Here is a 19,642-nt window from a genome sequence, read left to right on the forward strand (position 1 = left end):
ACCACTGAGGAATGTGTTGTGAAACTCATTGTGTTATATACATGGTCAAATTAAGCAACATAATAAGAGTCAGAGAGGGCAGGAGGTAGGGGAGTTTGTTTAAAGAAAAGAAAAAGGAATGGAAGATGTTGAAGAATCAAAAACTTAAAAAAGAGTGGGAACTATAGAGAGTCTGGTGGATCAGAATAAATATTTGGAAACATAATTTCCTGAAAGCTTCTCTTCATGCCAGAAATATTTTTCAAGCACACATTTGAGTCCGGCTCTAGTTTTCTCTTGTGTGGGTAGCTGACGCATTGGTTCAGCCCAGGCTATTGTTTTAAATCTGCTTTTGACTTAGCCGAGCTGTCAGGGAGCCAGTCACTGTTTGCACGATGGAAAGTGTCAAAAGATTTTCCCTTGCTTCTAATTGACCACTAAGCTCTCAGAAAGTCGCAATTTATAGATTCGTTTATTCTTTCTGCTGCAAACTGAAAGGCATTTCAAATGAAAAGTCAGATATAAACTTACTAAGTTCTTTTTTTTTGGGGGGGGGATCTCAGAGGCCCAAACTAAACACATGCCACAGTGCCACAATGGGCTAGGTTTTAAGACTAAAGCCATTTCAGGAAAAGGAGAACTGAGTGCAGAGAAGTGGCAGTGTTTTTACTTGTGTTACATTGGAAGGAAATTGCAGTCTCTCCCAAAGCTTTGCTGACAGTCATCCCCACCTGCTTTATAGGGTAACTTTGGGCAATGAAGCAGATATGGCCTACAGGCCATTTTAAATGAGTATGTCATAGCAGCAACTATGTCGAAGGCCGTTTCTGTGCCACCATTTTGTCTGTGCAATGTGACCCATGTGAAAACTGCTGTGGTATGGGGTTGCTTGCAATTTGTCCCTATACAACCAAACCAGGATCAGATAGGCCCTCTTTGATGGATTTCTTCTTCTTTGGCGATCACTCGTAGCCGAGTAAGGTTGTCTTCCATAAACACAATTTTAACAGTGAGTCCGTAATGACTGTGGAGGCCAATTCCAGATCCACACATCCTTCCACAGTGGGGACATAGGTTTCCGGAAGGGAGTTGATCACGGCGAGGGTTTGCCAAGCGTCCCTTCCTCTTAGCAAGTTTCTCCCTTGCGTCCTGAGTTCGAGTGTCTTCAAAGCCCCTGACACCTTTGGTGAAGGCTGTTCTCCAGTTGGAGTGCTTGCAGGCCAGTGTTTCTCAGTTGTCGGTGTTTATACTACATTTTTAAAGATTTGCCTTGAGAAAGTCTCTGAACCTCTTTTGTTGACCACCAGCATTACGCTTTCCATTTTTAAGTTCGGAATAGAGTAGTTGCTTTGGAAGACGATCATGAGGCATCCAAACAACATGACCAGTCCAACAAAGCTGATGTTGAAGAATCATTGCTTCAGCACTGGTGATCTTTGCTTCTTGGATTTTATAAGAACATAAGAACAGCTGGATCCGGCGAATGGCCCATCTTAGTCCAGCACCCAGTTCTCGTGGCGGCCAACCTGATACCTGTGGGAAACCAGTGAGCAGAACATGAGCACAAGACCACACTCCCCTCCATTTTCTCAAAAACCATTCACTGATGGGTTTAGGACCTAGCCTTTTGTACCATGCCACAACAGCACAGACATTCGAGAAGCCTGTAAAGAAATCCAGCATACCCCCTGACTTGGTGCCAAAATTAGCTTGTCTGCCGGGTTTGGATGAGCAAAGAAATTGACCTTTTTACAGATGGTGGAGCAGAAGCCATGTAGGAAGTCAGATGTGCTGACACGGTTGAGATGGCAGAGATGCCTGAAGTGTCTACGGTGTGAGCTGAAAATATGCCGCATGAGAGAGCCCCTGTCCGTAGACCTCCTGGAGAAGCCAGTTGCCCAGCTGACTACAGGATGAGTCTGTTCTTGCAGTGACAGCTGCAGGAAACTGTGATGCGGTACTTGACCACTGCTGACTTGGGTGTCATGTTCCCCCTCCCCAGGGTGCCACGTGCAAAGGCAAAATGGATCTTTCCTTGCAGAGTCCTACCTCCTGGCAGTTTAAATTCGTGCAAGTGATGAAATGGCTGTTGCAAAACATGCTTTGGGAATCTGAATGAATTTCAAACTGAGGATCAGCTCTGCTTCCAGTTTTCATTCAACCCAGGTGAGGAAACAGAAGTCCTAAACCAGTGTCTTGCTGCAGCAATCGGCAGGATATTCCGGGCTCCTCTTTTAATGTCTTTTCAGCACTAAGCAAATACCTTTTGATTTCCCGAAGCCTTCTAAATAACATTTTAGATTGTAATGTTTCCCCCCTTCCTTGCTCTCTATTGTCTTTGATACGTTTTCAGTCGTATTTGGTGTTTTAATGCTGTGCTTTATTGTGCTGTGCTCTATTTTTAATTTGCTTTCTCCCCCTCCCCAAGTCTATAAACAATGTAAACAAAGAAACAAACAAAAACAGTGCTTTGTGTGTAAAAAGGTCCCATGCTCAATCCTTGGTATCTCCAGGTGGAAAGATGTATTTTTAATTGCCCGCATAATCCTGATGGAATAGAAGAGTCTTCAGCTGGCGTTTCAAAGATGAAACAGAAGGCACCTGCTGAATCTCTAGTGGCAGAGTGTTCCACAGGACTGGGCCAAAGACCCTAGAGGCTCGGTTCCTTGTTGATGAGCCTTTCCTACTTGGGGAATGACCAGTGATGCTCCAGCAAATGGTCTCAGTATTCAAGATGCGATATAAGAGTTCAGGTACCCTGAGGTACCCTGAGCCTAAGATGTTCAGGGATTTGTAAATTAATACAATCAACTAGAACCTGGCTCAGGCAGCCAGTGCAGGTGTTTTAATAATGATGTCAGATGTTGTCAGTCAAACAACCCCGTCAGCAGGGCCACTGGATGGGGATGTTATGAACTGCCATCCAAAAGCATCTAGAGGGCACTACGTTGGCTAGCTCTGCTATCAGGAATAATCTTAAAATAAAGAGGAATCTCAGAGGTCCATAAATATAGATTGTAGAAACTTACCCTGAGAGGAAGTGTCAATTCACACTATTTCCGAAGGACATAAATACAAAGACCTGGCAAGATGTGAATTCCAGAATAGAACAGAAGAAACACACACCCATAATACAAATATGACTACCAGCACTGAAAAAACTAAAAAGCAGAAATATAGTAAAGGGTCAAATCCAGAACTTGGTGAAAAATATATATCCTGAACTGCATTGCTTATGGTTAAATTCACACTTCTGGGAAGGTAGGGAAGGAATAACTGAGATGCTATTGAATTATACTTTGAAAAACCTCGGCTACTCTTATGCCAGAATCCTACACGTAAATATTTTTCCCCAAAAACTTTGAAGACAAAAACTAAATCAGAAATTAAAGGGCCAATATAAGTATTGGCAATTCCCAGAAATAATAAATCTAAAAATCTGCAATCCATAGGGCTGCACTGTCAGTGGTGAGAGATTTATTAGCAAGTAGCTTTATGACATTGTTCAGATGAGTCACACATTCTTAGTGATATATTTCAAGAGTAACAGCAACCAGCTTCCTGAAATGGCCATGGGTTCCATACCATTTCATTCATAGCAAAATAATGCAAGTTAGGTACCTAAAACATTTTTTAAAAAATAAGCATTCTATAGTTATTATGTATAACTTCATCTGGAGCCTGTTGCATATATCGGTGAAAGCAAACATGGGGAATATATTGCTCAACAAGTGTGTTCCCCCACCATGCCATTCATTACATTTTTCTGCCTGAGGCAAAGGACAAGATGGTGGCCTCTCTCCCAGGTACGGAAGCTGACTGCACTGTCAGTTAAGTCTTACTTCAACACTGGCCTTGGAATAGCATCCTCCGGTGCACCTGATGACAATCCAGTTTAGAGGGTGCATGACAGGCCTGTGGCATGCACAACTTTGATCTCCCACAGAGGCCTAAGGGCTCAGGAGGCACAGCTGCCGTTGCTGCTTCCCCAGCATCTGTTACCTGAGGCACTCTGCCTAATAGCAGGGCCGGCTAAGATGCTGTCAAACCTGCTTTACAGGTTAGATCCATATTTTCGGGCCCCACCATACATTTGAAGCACTGTTATATCACTTTAAACAGTTGTGGCTTCTCTCAAATAATCCTCGGCACTGTAATAATAATAATAATTAATAATAATAATAATAATAATAATAATAATCCTTTACTATTTGTACTCTACCCATCTGACTGGGTTACCCCAGCCACTCTTGGCAACTTCAAACATATATAGTTTGTAATGAGTTCTAAGAGTTGTTGGAAGACCCTGTTCTCTTCACAGCTCTACAATTCCCAGAGTTCCCTGGGAAGAGGCATTGATTGTTAAACCACTCTTGAGAATTGTAACTCAGTTGGAGTTCAAATAATATTAGCTAATGCATAAAATATTATGTAAAGAAGCTTACAAATGTTACATTTGGTCACTATGTAATTCGCCTAATATAATTTTTTTTTGCAAAGCAGTTTCCTATACCATAGCACATTCCCGTATGTTAGCTACATGAATATTTACATTTTAATGCATTTACCGCAGTATATGCATTTTTGTACACATTACGTGGCTTCAGACCTGCATTGCAAAAGTGTGAATTTCAAAGAATGGATGGGTTATGGTTTGCGTATTATCTAGGTAGGTTCGCCTTTAGATGCAAAGGGGATTGACTTTCTCCCTCCTCTGTAATGGGACTGACCTCATTCAAAACGCCTGTACCCAAACTGGGGCAGGGACCAGTCTCTTTCTTTAGCTTAGATTCCACTGCAAAGCATCCTGTGCTTCATTGGCGCTGTGTAAATAATAATCACCAGCAAATAAATATTGGGCCCATGAGCCTTGACGGCTTGCCTTGACACGTCTCACTGTTTCAAACATGCTGGAATTTGGTCCTGTTAAGCTGTGGGGCGGGGAGAGAGGGAAATTTATTTGAGACAGAGGAAGCTTCTTCTTTTTTCATATTTAAGTGATGGACGTCCTTGAATGTAATAGGATAAAAAAAGAGATGGGGGTGGGGGGAGAAAGAGAAAACAAGAGGGAGAGGGATGTTGTTTCTGGACGCTTCATACCATAATAGCTGACAGCTGAGCCGGCAAGGTGGCTCCTAAACTGTAGCAGACAAGTCAGACAGTTTTAACAGGATCCCTGAGGAGCTCCTGAAGAAAGGAAAAGGTGAATTTTTAAATGTTGTCCCCCCCCCACTGGATTTCTGCCAGAGAAGTTATGTAGTTCTTGGCTCAGGGCCAGCAGAACCGAGGAAGGCAGAAGAGAGAGGGAGGAGAGAGAGCGCATGCATATTACAAAGGTCACGCCAAAGGCAACATTTACATTTATACCTTTGTACCATTTCTTGGACTTCTCGGTGAGTAAATCCCACCGTCTGAAACAAATTAAATGGGGGTTGTTGTTTTTTGGTCCTCCCTCTCTTCCCAAATAGGGAGGCTTGTTCACAACTGCCAAGATGTGTGCATGTGCATGTATGTATATGTTTATAAGGGCTGATGTACACATTATATGTACAATGACCCTTCCTTCTGATAGGGTTTCCTATTCCCAAAGAAAGTGACAAACTTGTAGCTGGAATGAGGATCTCTCTTGCTTAGCTATTATGGTATGGAGTTCCCAGGTTCAGGGCCCACCTAGGTTCAGGAGAGGGACTCAGGCGGTGGAAGCCCTAGAGATGGTGTCCTTGCGTGCGCCTCACCCAGTCACCTCTGCCCCTGCTGGAGAAATGGCACTGGAATCAAGATCTCGCCAAAATCTCACAAGATATTGTGCGCTCCATGATATCTTGCCTGAATCCCCCACTGCTTTGTTGCTAAGGGAAGCTTCGTTGGGGGTGGAGGCAGGGCAGAATGGCACCTTCTGGTTTCACCTCAGGTGCTGAAATGGGATGTGCCACCATTCAATTCCTGGCATCTCCTTTTGTCTCTATTTCTCCCACCCTCCTCTTTTCCTCTCTCTTTTCCCTTTTCCTTTCTGCCTTCCCTTCTCTCTCTCTCTCTCTCTCTCTCTCTCTCTCTCTCTCTCTCTCTCCATCTTCTCTTTCTTCCACACTCTTTCCCCCCGCCCAGTGGTTTGCCAGAGGCAGGACAGATCACTTAGAATCATAGAATCATAGAATCATAGAGTTGGAAGAGACCACAAGGGCCATCGAGTCCAACCCCCTGCCAAGCAGGAAACACCATCAGAGCACTCCTGACATATGGTTGTCAAGCCTCTGCTTAAAGACCTCCAAAGTAGGAGACTCCACCACACTCCTTGGCAGCAAATTCCACTGTCGAACAGCTCTTACTGTCAGGAAGTTCTTCCTAATGTTTAGGTGGAATCTTCTTTCTTGTAGTTTGGATCCATTGCTCCGTGTCCGCTTCTCTGGAGCAGCAGAAAACAACCTTTCTCCCTCCTCTATGTGACATCCTTTTATATATTTGAACATGGCTATCATATCACCCCTTAACCTCCTCTTCTCCAGGCTAAACATGCCCAGCTCCCTTAGCCGTTCCTCATAAGGCATCGTTTCCAGGCCTTTGACCATTTTGGTTGCCCTCCTCTGGACACGTTCCAGTTTGTCAGTGTCCTTCTTGAACTGTGGTGCCCAGAACTGGACACAGTACTCCAGGTGAGGTCTGACCAGAGCAGAATACAGTGGCACTATTACTTCCCTTGATCTAGATGCTATACTCCTATTGATGCAGCCCAGAATTGCATTGGCTTTTTTAGCTGCCGCATCACACTGTTGGCTCATGTCAAGTTTGTGGTCAACCAAGACTCCTAGATCCTTTTCACATGTACTGCTCTCAAGCCAGGTGTCCCCCATCTTGTATTTGTGCCTCTCATTTTTTTTGCCCAAGTGCAATACTTTACATTTCTCCCTGTTAAAATTCATCTTGTTTGTTTTGGCCCAGTTCTCTAATTTGTCAAGGTCGTTTTGAAGTGTGATCCTGTCCTCTGGGGTGTACCAGAGGCCTTGTACCAGAGGCCTCAAGTGAACTGCTGATGTTCAAAGGCCCTCCTCTCCCTCTTCTCCCCCTTCTTGTGCTTCTTTATCTTTAATCCAGACTTGGCTCAGAGAGTCCTTCAAACAGAGGATTGTCCTCTGGAAGCCCTTCAGCCAGAGGATTGTCCTCTGTAAAATAGGGCACATGGCCATCCTAGTCCCCACCCCTGCTGGATTGGGGAATGTTTCTCTTCACATTCAAATAACTAAGCTGAGACACATATTTCTCCTTGGTTCCTTATGCAGAGTTGCCAGCGCAAGTTAGGAAAAAAACAAAAACCCTTCTCTCATAAGAAAACAATGGAGGAGTTGGGTGAAAGACAACCATTTCACCACACTTTAAATCACTCTGGTGGTGTGTCGAAAAATGTGGGAGAAATTTCAGGGACTTATTTGCATTCCGTGGTTTCTAAAACTCGCCTGTCAGAGCTGTGCTCCAACCCCCCACCGTTGGTATATCAAGATGGAAAATGAAGCTTTAGGGGTCAGTTAGCATGGAGCTAGCAAGAAGACATTTTCAGATACAGAACTATCCCCCGGCATCCCTTCATGTTCAGGCCTGTCCCTGGTAATTTTGGCTTCATTCACCGGACAGGTGATTGAAGATTCCTATGATGTTTCAAGCCCTCCTTTCAAGCAAGTGGGAGATCAGCCTGGTTAACACACCCCACAACATTCCTCATGTGAAAATGGGGACATATCTAACTCCCGGACATCTGACTCACCTCGACCCCCCATTTTTGTGTCCCACCCCTACGTATTTCCTGTCATAAGCAGGGAGAGTGCGTTCGCCCTTACACCAACAGGACCAAGCACACATGAACTCCACTGTCCTGAGAAAACCTGTTAATCCCCATTTTATTTTATTCTTTGGTAGATGTACAAAAAGAAGAACACGCACCAATAAATAAATTTGAGAAAGGGGCAAGATTAGATGCAGATGCACAAAGATCATTATTATTTAAACCAAGGCTCCCTGTGCTCTGCTCCCTCTTTCTTCCTGCGGCCCTGCCTGCTCCTCAGACCTGAAACATCGTGTGGGGCAGGGCCATGGCAGCGGCAGCCTCTCTTCCCCCTCACCAGCTCTCCAGCAACCACTATGAGCTGCCCAAGGAGGAAGCCGGCAGCAGTGGCCATGGGGAGGCCATAGAAAGGCAATGGGATGCTCCCTCGCCACCATTGGAAAAGTGACTGTCCTCCTCCCTAAGCTCTGAAATAAGGGCATTCCAGGATCAAATCAGAAGCCAGGGTGGCTTTTGTAATTCTGGGGCTGTCCCTGGAAAATCGGGACATTTGGAGAGTATGACTCAATCAACAGCCGAGGGGGATTTTGTCTTTCTTCCCTGCCTGGGGAGAACTGTGCTACAACCATTGGTCACTTGTGCTCTCGAGCCCCAGTCTAGGGCAGCTGCGAAGTGATGGCAGGCACAAGCCATTTCATTAGGGTTTTTCTTTTTATTTAAGGCAAACCTTCCTGGACAAGGCTATTGATGGCTGGACGCGGGTGGCGCTGTGGGTTAAACCACAGAGCCTAGGACTTGCTGATCAGAAGGTCGCGGTTCGAATCCCCATGACGGGGTGAGCTCGCATTGCTTGGTCCCTGCTCCTGCCAACCTAGCAGTTCAAAAGCACGTCAAAGTGCAAGTAGATAAATAGGTACCGCTCCGGCGGGAAGGTAAACGGCGTTTCTGTGCGCTGCTCTGGTTCGCCAGAAGTGGCTTAGTCATGCTGGCCACATGACCCAGAAGCTGTACGCCAGCTCCCTTGGCCAATAAAGCGAGATGAGTGCCGCAACCCCAGAGTCGGTCACGACTGGACCTAATGGTCAGGGGTCCCTTTACCTTTAACCATTATAGGCCATGTTATTCCTCCACTGCTGGAGGCAGCATGCTTCTGAAAACCAGTTGCTGGAAACTGCAGGATGGAAAACAGCACTTGGATCCTCCTATCTGGTTGGTCCCCTGATCCAGCAAAAGGCTCCTTTTATGTTCCTGGTTAGTTGGATTGTTAGTTAGAATTAGGAAACGTAGCTAGGATTAAGTGACCTTATTTTTTTAATAGCTACTTACGAGAACCAATTAAGTGGACTTTTGAAGTATATAGGGATGGTCAGCAGAGAACACACAGCAGATCACATTCATCTCCATGTGCGCCCACTAATCTCATCAGACTAGTCCTCAGGAGATCAGTAGGAAGCATGGCCAGCAGACCCATAAGGCGAACTGAACTGTATGTTTATTGGACACGTTACATATTTCCAAAGTCAGGTTTTTTTTTTAAATAAAGAACCAGCTCATTAAAGCACAAATGAACTCTTCCCAGTTGGGTTTCATTTCATCCTGGATGCTGTTTACATTTTCGTTTTATCTTATGATATTTGAACAGTGTGTTCAATCAAAGCCTGCTCTTGAACTAGGTTGAAAAACCTCTAGCCTGCCTGCCAAATTTCCTTCATTTTCTCAGAATGGGTGTTTATTCCAGCGAATAATCTTCCTATCCCCATTTTTTTTCAGTCCTGGAAAAAAATATTAGCTGTTCATCATCACAGTTCACATTATCATGGGTTATGGACAGTAAGTACTCCAGAAATTTTTAGAAAAGTAAGCTCCTTGTTTTGTTTTACAAAAGCAACTAAAACCACTCCATATGTACCATAAATATTTATTTGGTGAACTGTCTCATTAACTTTGTGTTTCCAGTAAGTGAAGTACCCTCCATAGCCATTTGAAGCCAGAAAAAAATTGCTCAAGTTAACAATTTTGCAGTTGCTTTGCAAAGAGACCTACGTACTTTTATCAGTTCAGGGCTCACTTTCCATAGACTGTTATTTTGAGATGTCCTTAAAGCAAAGCTAGAATTTTATGAGGGAAAGGATACAGCTCATTGGCAGGGCAGCTGCTTTGCTTGCAGAACGCCCCAGTTTCAATCCCCAGCATCTCCTGTTAAAAAGGATCTGGTGATAGAAAAATGGTCTGCCTGAGACTCTGGAAAGCTCCCCAGGTCAGTATACACAATATCCAATATATACAATATCTAGCAGGGGGAACGTGCTGTTTGGGGAGGCTCTTGAGGGGCTGGTAGGCCACAGGTTGAGGGGTGAGGCCTCAACACCCCAACAAGGAACAGTCAGATTGTATTCAGTAGGGAAATAGAGCGCAATGTCACATCCTGTCACTAATAAACAATGTGAACTGAGCATTCCCATACCCTCCAGCATTTCTCTGATGAAAATAGGATTGTCCTATTCAATAATAATAATAATAATAATAATAATAATAATAATAATAATACAATGGAACCTCAGTTTTCGAGCATCTCAGAAGCCAAACATTTCAGAATCCAAACTCCAAAAACCCGGAAATAATTGCTTCCGCTTTTGAACACGCCTCGGAAGTCAAACGGCTTCCGAGGTGTGTTTTTCCATTTCCCTCATTGAAATTGCTGACAGCCCTTTGCGCCTCAGTTGTCGAATGTTTTGGAAGTCGAATGGTCTTTTGGAATGGATTACGTTTGACAACCAAGGTTCCACTGTAGTAGTAGTAGTAGTAGTAGTAATAATAATAATAATAATAATAATAATAATAATAATAATAATAATAATAATATTTAAACCCACCCATCTGACTGGGTTGACTCAGACATTCTGGGTGGCTTCCAATATATAGAAAAACTTAACAAAACATTTAACGTGAAAAACTTCCCCATGCAGGGCTGCCTTCAGATGTCTTCTAAAGGTTGTATAGTTACTTATCTCCTAGGCTCAGGGGTCACATAGCTCAATACCCTCCAATATTTCTCCGATGAAAATACAGTGATACCTCAGGTTACAGACACTTAAGGTTACAGATGCTTCAGGTTACAGACTCCGCTAATCCAGAAATAGTACCTTGGGATAAGAACTTTGCTTCAGGATGAGAACAGAAATCGTGCGGCAGTGGCGTGGCGGCAGCAGGAGGCCCCATTAGCTAAAGTGGTGCTTCAGGTTAAGAACAGTTTCAGGTTAAGAACGGACCTCCAGAACGAATTAAGTTCTTAACCTGAGGTACCACTGTAGGGACCTCTTAAGGAAAAGCAGGACATTCCAGAATCAAATCAGAAACCGTGATGACTTCTGTAAACCTGGTACTGTCCCTGGAAAATAGGGACACTTGGAGGATCTGTATTCCAGTGGTGATGGTGTGAAGGAAGAGAGTGGCTGGGGTCTTTTGATACACTCATGGAAGTTTGGCTATGTTGCTTCATCAGGAAAATGGCAGCTACGCTATAGGCATCCAGGCTTGAGATTTTCTCCGTCTTGCTATGGTGCCACTTCAACAATGACAAAAGGCTGCTTTTATGCACATATTTCTTGAGGAGGAGGGAAAAAAACAGTTTAAATATAAAAACCTATTAACATTCATAAATTGTTTGGGAGGGTGGGGGGTGGGGTGAAGGCTAATCCTGTCCAAGAGGATTTGTATCCCCCTGGGTGGGTACATAACTTTGACTCACTGGATTCATTAATTCATACTCATGCAAGCGATCCAGGAATTCTTAACAATAGCTCAGGACTCCAGATGACATATTTGGAGTAGAAATGTGTATTTATTTACAACCAAGCTGCAATCCAGCCCTATCCTAAAGAAAGCAAAAGAGCTTGATTTGCCATCAATTACTGAGGCAGTTCCAAAGGCTGTTAATTTGAGTAGCTAAGTAAACAGAACTTGACACGCATTGTGCTGCTGTCTGAATTACTTCAACCTCTTGCTTATACACAAATGGATCACTGGAACTTGAGGAGCTGTACTGGGAGGGCAATCTTGATTTCATTGACTTGGGGCTTGTACACACAAATCAACCACACACACACACACATTCATGCTTTCCTGGTAATAAGATATTTTCCAGATCCCATCCCTTGTTTTCTAGTCTTTCAGTTCCCTTCATTAGTGGAAACGTTATATTTTTCCAATCCTTTTCTCCCTATGTAGGAGGGGAAGGACTCTGTCTTAGCTGGAGGTCTGGAGATGAAGCAGGAGAGCAGGGTGTGTCGCAATGGTAGGACCAGTGTTTGTTAGCTCTAGGGCTAGATCCCATCGAGCCTCTTGGGCTTGCTGATCAGAAGGTCGGTGGTTCGAATCCCCGCAACGGGGTGAGCTCCCATTGCTCTGTCCCAGCTCCTGCCAACCTAGCAGTTCGAAAGCACGCCAGTGCAAATAGATAAATAGGTACCGCTGCGATGGGAAGGTGAACGGCATTTCTGTGCGCTCTGGTTTCTGTCAAGGTGTCCCGTTGTGCCAGAAGCAGTTTAGTCATGGTGGCCACATGACCTGGAAAGCTGTCTGTGGACAAAGGCCAGCTCCCTTGGCCTGAAAGCGAGATGAGTGCCGCAACCCCATAGTCGCCTTTGACTGCATTTAACCATCCAGGGGTCCTTTACCTTTACCTTTTATCTTCAGTAAGCCCCTTTTCTGAGTGGGTTCCCCTCCTCTTTGCCACTGTTGCCACGGGCCTAATCCCCACTATGTGGCAAAATGTAACGACTATTCCCTGTTTTCCCTAATCCACCATCCAGTACATGGTAAATTTTCTTTGGACTGAGTCTTTGAATGTTAACTTATATGCCTCACTGATCCTCATATTCATATATTGATACGATTTCTTACTTGCCCTTCAGCACGAGGGGCCCCTATAGACATCCCTTTTCATTGCATGATTATTCATGATGACTTGCACTCATGATGCTATCAGGGTGGTCACACACAATCCTGTTTTCACTACTGTTCATGCCTGCGAGAGTTTTGGAGTTGGTCACATTGCTTCATTTTTAAGCAGCACATATCCCATTAATGCTGAAATCCTGCAACTCTTTCTACCACAAATGTCTTGGTTCATTTTCATCTCGCTTTCATTGTACTATAGCCTCTCTATAGACAGCAACAATGAGGTAGCATTAGGGAAGCACTGCAGAACAAACAAAAACGGAATTAACCCACCACTCTGTTTGAGATATTGCACCCCGCAAAATGTCAGGGGGTCCAATAATGATTCTCTCATGTCACATCTAGTTTGGCCCTCAATTCTACCGTTTTAGCAAAATAAACTCTGTATGTACACTGTACATGCTCTCTCAAGGATATGTTGCAGTATATGCCCAAAATAAAAAAAGCCAGTCTAGAAGGTCCTAGGGTGGATTGCAACAACACAATATATAATTATAAAAACAAATAAAATAATTACAATGATAAAATACAAAAAAACTGTTCCAAATGGAACAGAACAGTACAAATTCAGCAAAAGAGCTGAAAAGAGGGTGTTGTGGCTGACCAATCGTATTCACCCACAACACAGGGTATCGGTTTCCAGGTCTCACTGCAATACGTGCCCTCTTTCAGGGAGGACCCTATATATAGTAATGTCTGACTTCACACCTGAAGATTTATATGTTCAACCTTTCTGCATTCCAGCCAGGTCAGACATTTATTATAACTCTGTTTTGGTGCACGGGAGTTTTAGTCATTGGGGGTGGGGGAAGCACACATACAAGCAAGTACCTAATCAGACAGTCCTTGCTGGCAAAAAAAATAAAATAAAAAATACAGTGTAGATACAGAGTTTGTTATTTTGCTAAAACTGTAGAATTGAGGGCCAAACTAGATGTGAAATGGGAGATTCATTATTGGACCCCCGGACATTTTTTGGGTGAAATATCTCAAATATCTAAAGGGCTGTCACCTGGCAGATGGAGCAAGCTTGTTTTCTCCTGTCCTGGAGGGCAGGGCTCAAACCACTGGCTTCAAGCTACAAGAAAGAGGATTCTGACTAAACATCAGGAAGAACTTTCTGAGGGGAAGAGCCGTTTGACAGTGGAATGGGCTCTCTTCAAAGGTTGTGGACCCTCCTTCCTCGGAGGTTTTTAAGTAGAGGATGGGTGGCAATGTGTTGTTGTTGTTTGGAAGGGATTTGAGATTATCTAAATGGTAGATATTTGAGTTTAGTTTTTTTTTTAAAAATGGGGATAATTCACTACAACTTTGGCAGAAAGAATATTTCAGTTCTTATTCAAACCAGTTTTGGGAAGCTGGTCACACAAGAGTGTGCTCCCTAGGTGTTCTCTCTCTCTCTCTCTCTCTCTCTCGGTCCCCACCACCACCATTTTGTCTTAGAATTATTTACCTTGATAAATTGGTTAGGAAATTTGAAGGCTTGTTTTATGATGCTCCAAACGAACACACATACACACGGAAGAGTGCCTGCCTTTACTTCTGTTATCTCGGCAGTTAATCCAGCTGTCAGGACATTTTCCAAGTTATGGAAATGTTGCAAGCTGCAAGCCTTCAAGTACAGCTTGGAAGCACGGCGTGTACCTCCAGTTTTACGATTGTGGGGATATTTTGGGGAGGATCTTTCCTCCCACACTTGCCAGCTGAGGCTGGAGGCTCCTTTCCCCTTTGGAGCAGAGGAGCCTGGCTCTTGGAGATCCGCTGGATGCTTGCCTAAGAAACAACGGCAGCGATACGGTTGCAGGACTTGGATTTAGGAATCTCGTCCGCCCTTGGCCTCTTGCCTCTCCACTGTGCTATTGTGCATGTCTTGACGGAGGGCCACTTTGTGGTGAGAATGTGAAGAATGTGCAAATATGTAGCCTCCAATACAACCAAGCTGCAAAATTAAGCCAAGAGCATGAGATGCTGCCTTGAAAACTGAACCAGACTCAACTGGTCCCTCTTAAGTCCAGTACTATCTACTCCAGGCTCCCCCAACCTAGTACAGTGGTACCTCGGGTTAAGAACTTAATTCATGTTCAAATATATAAAAGGATGTCACATAGAGGAGGGAGAAAGGTTGTTTTCTGCTGCTCCAGAGAAGCGGACACAGAGCAATGGATCCAAACTACAAGAAAGAAGATTCCACCTAAACATTAGGAAGAACTTCCTGACAGTAAGAGCTGTTCGACAGTGGAATTTGCTGCCAAGGAGTGTGGTGGAGTCTCCTACTTTGGAGGTCTTTAAGCAGAGGCTTGACAACCATATGTCAGGAGTGCTCTGATGGTGTTTCCTGCTTGGCAGGGGGTTGGACTCGATGGCCCTTGTGGTCTCTTCCAACTCTATGATTCTATGATTCATTCCGGAGGTCCGTTCTTAACCTGAAACGGTTCTTAACCTGAAGTACCACTTTAACTAATGGGGCCTCCCGCTGCTGCTGCGCTGCCAGAGCACGATTTCTGTTCTCATCCTGAAGCAAAGTTCTTAACCCGAGGTACTATTTCTGGGTTAGTGAAGTCTGTAACCTGAAGCGCCTGTAACCCAAGGTACCACTGTACCTTCAAGCTGTTTCAGACAACAACTTTGGTCAGTGCCATTCACACAGAATGCCATTCACTTTGCGTTTTCTGAACACAAAATTTATCCACCTACTTGTGTCAGAAACAATTTGATGGAGAATGAAAGGGTATGGATGGGTGGTGGTGGAAGAGACCCTCCTCCTGTGTGACTGACTTTAGCAAAAACAGCAGGTGTCTATTGCAGATGAGCTCCTCCCAAGAGAGCCTGGTGCTGCTGTTTCATCCTTTGAAGCCTGTATAGCTGTTTTTGGACCAGCTCACATAGCTGAACCTCATAACATTGGGTTACAATTTATTTCCCAGAATTCCATTTTGCTCTCAGATCGCAGCTGGAATGTCCCCAGTTACCAATCAGATTTTGACAACCTACTTTGAAGTACATATACGAAGTTCCCTTAAATCATGTCAGGCTTTTTACCTATGTATCTTTTCCAGCTGCAACATCTCTCAAGCAAGGATGCTTTCTCCAGTCAGATCTGCTACTTCAGCAATGAGAAAGCAGTGTGCCCTCCAGTTATTACTGGACTGCAATGCCCATCATCCCTGACTTGTTACCATGCTGGTTCAGGCTGATGGGAATTAGAGTACCTTTTTAAAGAGGAAAGAAATGATCTAGATTTGCTTGCTTTCCTTTTCACTCCTCATTCCTCCCCCCTTTTTATTCTTGCTTATTTGATTGTGGACCTTTTAGAAACATGGTAAGCGTCATGCCCTTAGCTCAGTAGGTAGAGCATGAGATTCTTGAGAGGGTTGTGGGTTCGAGCCCCAGATTGGGCAAAAGATTCCTGCATTGCAGGGGGTTGGACTAGATGACCCTCGTGGTCCCTTCCAACTCTATAATTAATACTAACAATACACTGTTATTGCAATAAAAGTGCACTAGTCAAAACTTTTACCACTGCTTTTTAAGCCGGCTGAAGTCTTCAAAGGCAGCCCCACATAGGACACATTGTAGTAGTCCAATTTAACAGCAAATAAATGCATGTGTGACCTGTAAGTTCATTGTATGTTGCATGAATAAGTACTTCATAGTGTTTGTCCAGAACCTAATTGGGGACAGGGTGGGAGAGAGGGAAAAAGAAAGAAAGAAAGAGAGAGAGAGAGAGAGAGAGAGAGAGAGAGATTGTTTCTTTCTAAAACTTAGGATAGCTCAAAATTTCTTACTTATAGAGTGTTTCGAAATAGTTAATCTTTTTCCTCCATTTCCTCAAACTTTCTTTTTCCTTTTTTACAACTGCTTCTTGTCACCTTTGAATGGTTGGCGACACCCCATAATTTACCTCCAGGAATGCAGACATGAAGGAAGATGATGGGATGAAATATGGTGTCAAGTTTGTATCTGCTCACATTTCACACACTAAAGAGACAAGCCCCTTTGGCTAGTTGCCATGGAGAATTCTCTTTTGGAAGTAAATAACTCAGAGCACAGAGAGAGAGAGAAAGAGCGAGAGAACCCCCAAACAAACTCAGATTCATGCTGCCCCAGCTGCAGAATATCATTAGCTCTCAAAGGATATAGTATGCCATGTTGCGTGAAAAGAATTTTATTATGGGGTATGACCACCTCTGGAAAATTAGCTGAGCAAAACTTTTATGTTCAACTTTGAACATTGTTTCCTGTGTGCAATTTGAGGAATGTGCATTTAAATATTATTTGAGTCTTGATTAGCAGAGGTGATGGGACCACTAGGGGTGGTCAGCAGCACTCCAGATAAGTAGCTGATTCACCAAAACTCCCATCATGGATCCTTGTAGTTACTTGGCTGCCAGTTGGTTTCTGGGCCGAATATAAGGTGCTCACACCTCCAAACCATGCTAAATATCTTCACAGAAGCTTGCAAAGAAAGGGGACAGAGACATTTCTCTCTCTCTTCCATGACAGTAGAACTTGGGGTCATCCAATGAAGCTGTAAAAGTAAAAGCGATGGTTTTCCCAGTAGTGATGTATGGAAGTGAAAGCTGGACCATAAAGAAGGCTGATCGCCGAAGAATTGATGCTTTTGAATTATGGTGCTGGAGGAGACTCTTGAGAGTCCCGTGGACTGCAAGAAGATCAAAACTCTCCTTTCTTAAGGAAATCAGCCCTGAGTGCTCCCTGGAAGGACAGATCGTGAAGCTGAGGCTCCAATACTTTGGCCACCTCATGAGAAGAGAAGACTCCCTGGAAAAGACCCTGAAATATACTCAGAGTCGCAAAGTGATTTCATGCTCTTTATTCAGCTCATAGTGGTGAGGAGGAATGAATGAAAGTCCCCTCAAAGTATCTGCTTTATATACATTATTTACACAATGGGCTGCACATGATTGGCTAATTCCGGAATTCTACTGTAAGCCAATCAGGTTGTGGATTCACTTCTATCTGGAGCATGATTGGGTGGTTCCTGCCAACCAATCATACTGCTGCATTGTTCTAGGACCAATCAGACTGCTGCATTCTGAATCCTATTGTTCTAGGACCAATCAGACTGCTGCATTTTGGATCCTATTGTTCTAGGACCAATCAGACTGCTGCAGTTTGGATCCTATTCAACTCAGTACATAACAGACCCTGATGTTGGGAAAGATGGAGGGCACAAGGAGAAGGGGACAACAGAGGACAAGATGGTTGGATAGTGTTCTCGAAGCTACGAATATGAGTTTGACCCAGCTGCGGGAGGCAGTGTAAGACAGAAGTGCCTGGTGTGCTCTGCTCTTGGGGTCACGAAGAGTCAGACACGACTAAACAACAACAACAACAACAACAACAACAACAACAACAATGAAGCTGAATGTTTGAAGATTCAAGAGTGACAAAGGGAAGTGCTTCACACAATGCTCACACAAGAAGTAGTGAGGGCTACCAACTTGGACAATCTGAAAAGGGATTTAGGCAAATCCATGGACGATAAGACTTTTAATGACTAGGCAATGGTGGACTCCAGTTCCCATCAGACCCAGCTATTATGGCCAATAGTCAAGGACGACTGACATTGTAGTCAACACCACTCAGGTTCCTCATACCTGATGTTGAGCAGTGTAAGTCTCCCTGGCTGTCAGGGTCTATTATTTTGTTTTCTCACACAGAGAACACTTAAGCTCAAACAGAACGAAATAAAATGAGATTTAATGGGATATTGCTGGGTTGAGGTATGCATTAACCCCCCTCACTGTTATGAACACTTGCTTATAATGTTGTCACCAGTCAGGCCTACTCAAGAAGTCAAAACTTGTACAAATAAACAAGTGCCTTTTTATTTTTTAACAAATGCATCTGTCCCAAATCTGACTCAATGGCACATGCAGGCTTCCAATTCATTTCTCCCCCTTATAGTTCTTTATGGCTGACTGAACTTAAGATTTTTCATATATAGACCACAGATTTCAGCATGATTAAAAGGGGCATTAAATCAAAACACTGAGCCCAGCATTTCTGAGTCCTGAAGTTATTCTGTATGCGCAATTAAACATTATAGCCAAGTGAGAGCCTTGTCTTAATTTTCCTATTTTATTAGGCAACATCGTGTGTTTTCGATGCCCAATTTAGATCCGCTCGAAAACACCACAGAACTTCCTTTCTTAGATTCAAACTTTGGTATGCTGTCCCCCTCTTTTTCTTCCAGAAGTTTTGATTAGAACCATATGGTCTATGGATGTGTGTTTGAGAGAGAGGGGAGGGATTCAGATTTTGAGGATCACAGCACTCTTTGCTTTGCAGCAAATGTGGCAATATGCTTTGCATTAGTGCTCTTTACAGGGTGGGTTTCTGAACCGTAGAAGTACTTCTTATGGAATATCTGGGTGTGCTTGCATTAAGTGCTGCGTCAGTCTCATAAAAATGAGCATTGAAAACTGGAGAGATGCCTGTATTTTGGAACGGTTCCATTTTTGAACACCCAAATTCTCTCTTCAGCTTTCATAAACACAATGTTGCCAAAAGTCTGCATAGTTATAGCTCCAGTTCTCTGTAGTAAAGGTTGGCTCCGTCTCGTAGGAAGCGCTCCAGCAGTAATGGCGCTCATGCACTCTGGCACATGGACTGAGGTCATCAATTCAGGAGGAGCCAGAGGGATGAGTTTTCCAAGAGATTCTTTCATGAGGCAGATTGACGGCACTCCCCCCCCCCAACCTTTATTCTGCCTTTGCTAGATAACTAGCACAAAGAACACTGAGAAAACACTTCTGGCAGCAACAAGGGTTTGTTCCGTGTCAAACACAGCAGCCCTCCCTGAAACATAAGAAGGTGAAATGAAACAGTGGAAGTGTAATCCCCACTACAGAAGTTCACTAGGGCCTAAACCAGGGTTTCCTAAAGTTGGGTCTCCCACTGTTTTTG

The 19,642-nt window shown here is 43.8% G+C and overlaps 1 long non-coding RNA gene across 1 annotated transcript; it reads left to right on the forward strand.

Annotated features, from left to right (window-relative positions):
- Positions 1 to 1,718: 1,718 nt before the first annotated feature.
- On the forward strand, positions 1,719 to 17,413 carry LOC309529740. The gene is made up of 3 exons (XR_014218397.1): positions 1,719 to 2,145; positions 9,521 to 9,580; positions 16,617 to 17,413. It is a non-coding gene; the product is annotated as an uncharacterized lncRNA (long non-coding RNA).
- Positions 17,414 to 19,642: the final 2,229 nt, after the last annotated feature.

The sequence above is a fragment of the Podarcis vaucheri genome, assembly GCF_965113315.1.
Source record: "Podarcis vaucheri genome assembly, chromosome: 3".
NCBI lineage: Eukaryota > Metazoa > Chordata > Lepidosauria > Squamata > Lacertidae > Podarcis > Podarcis vaucheri.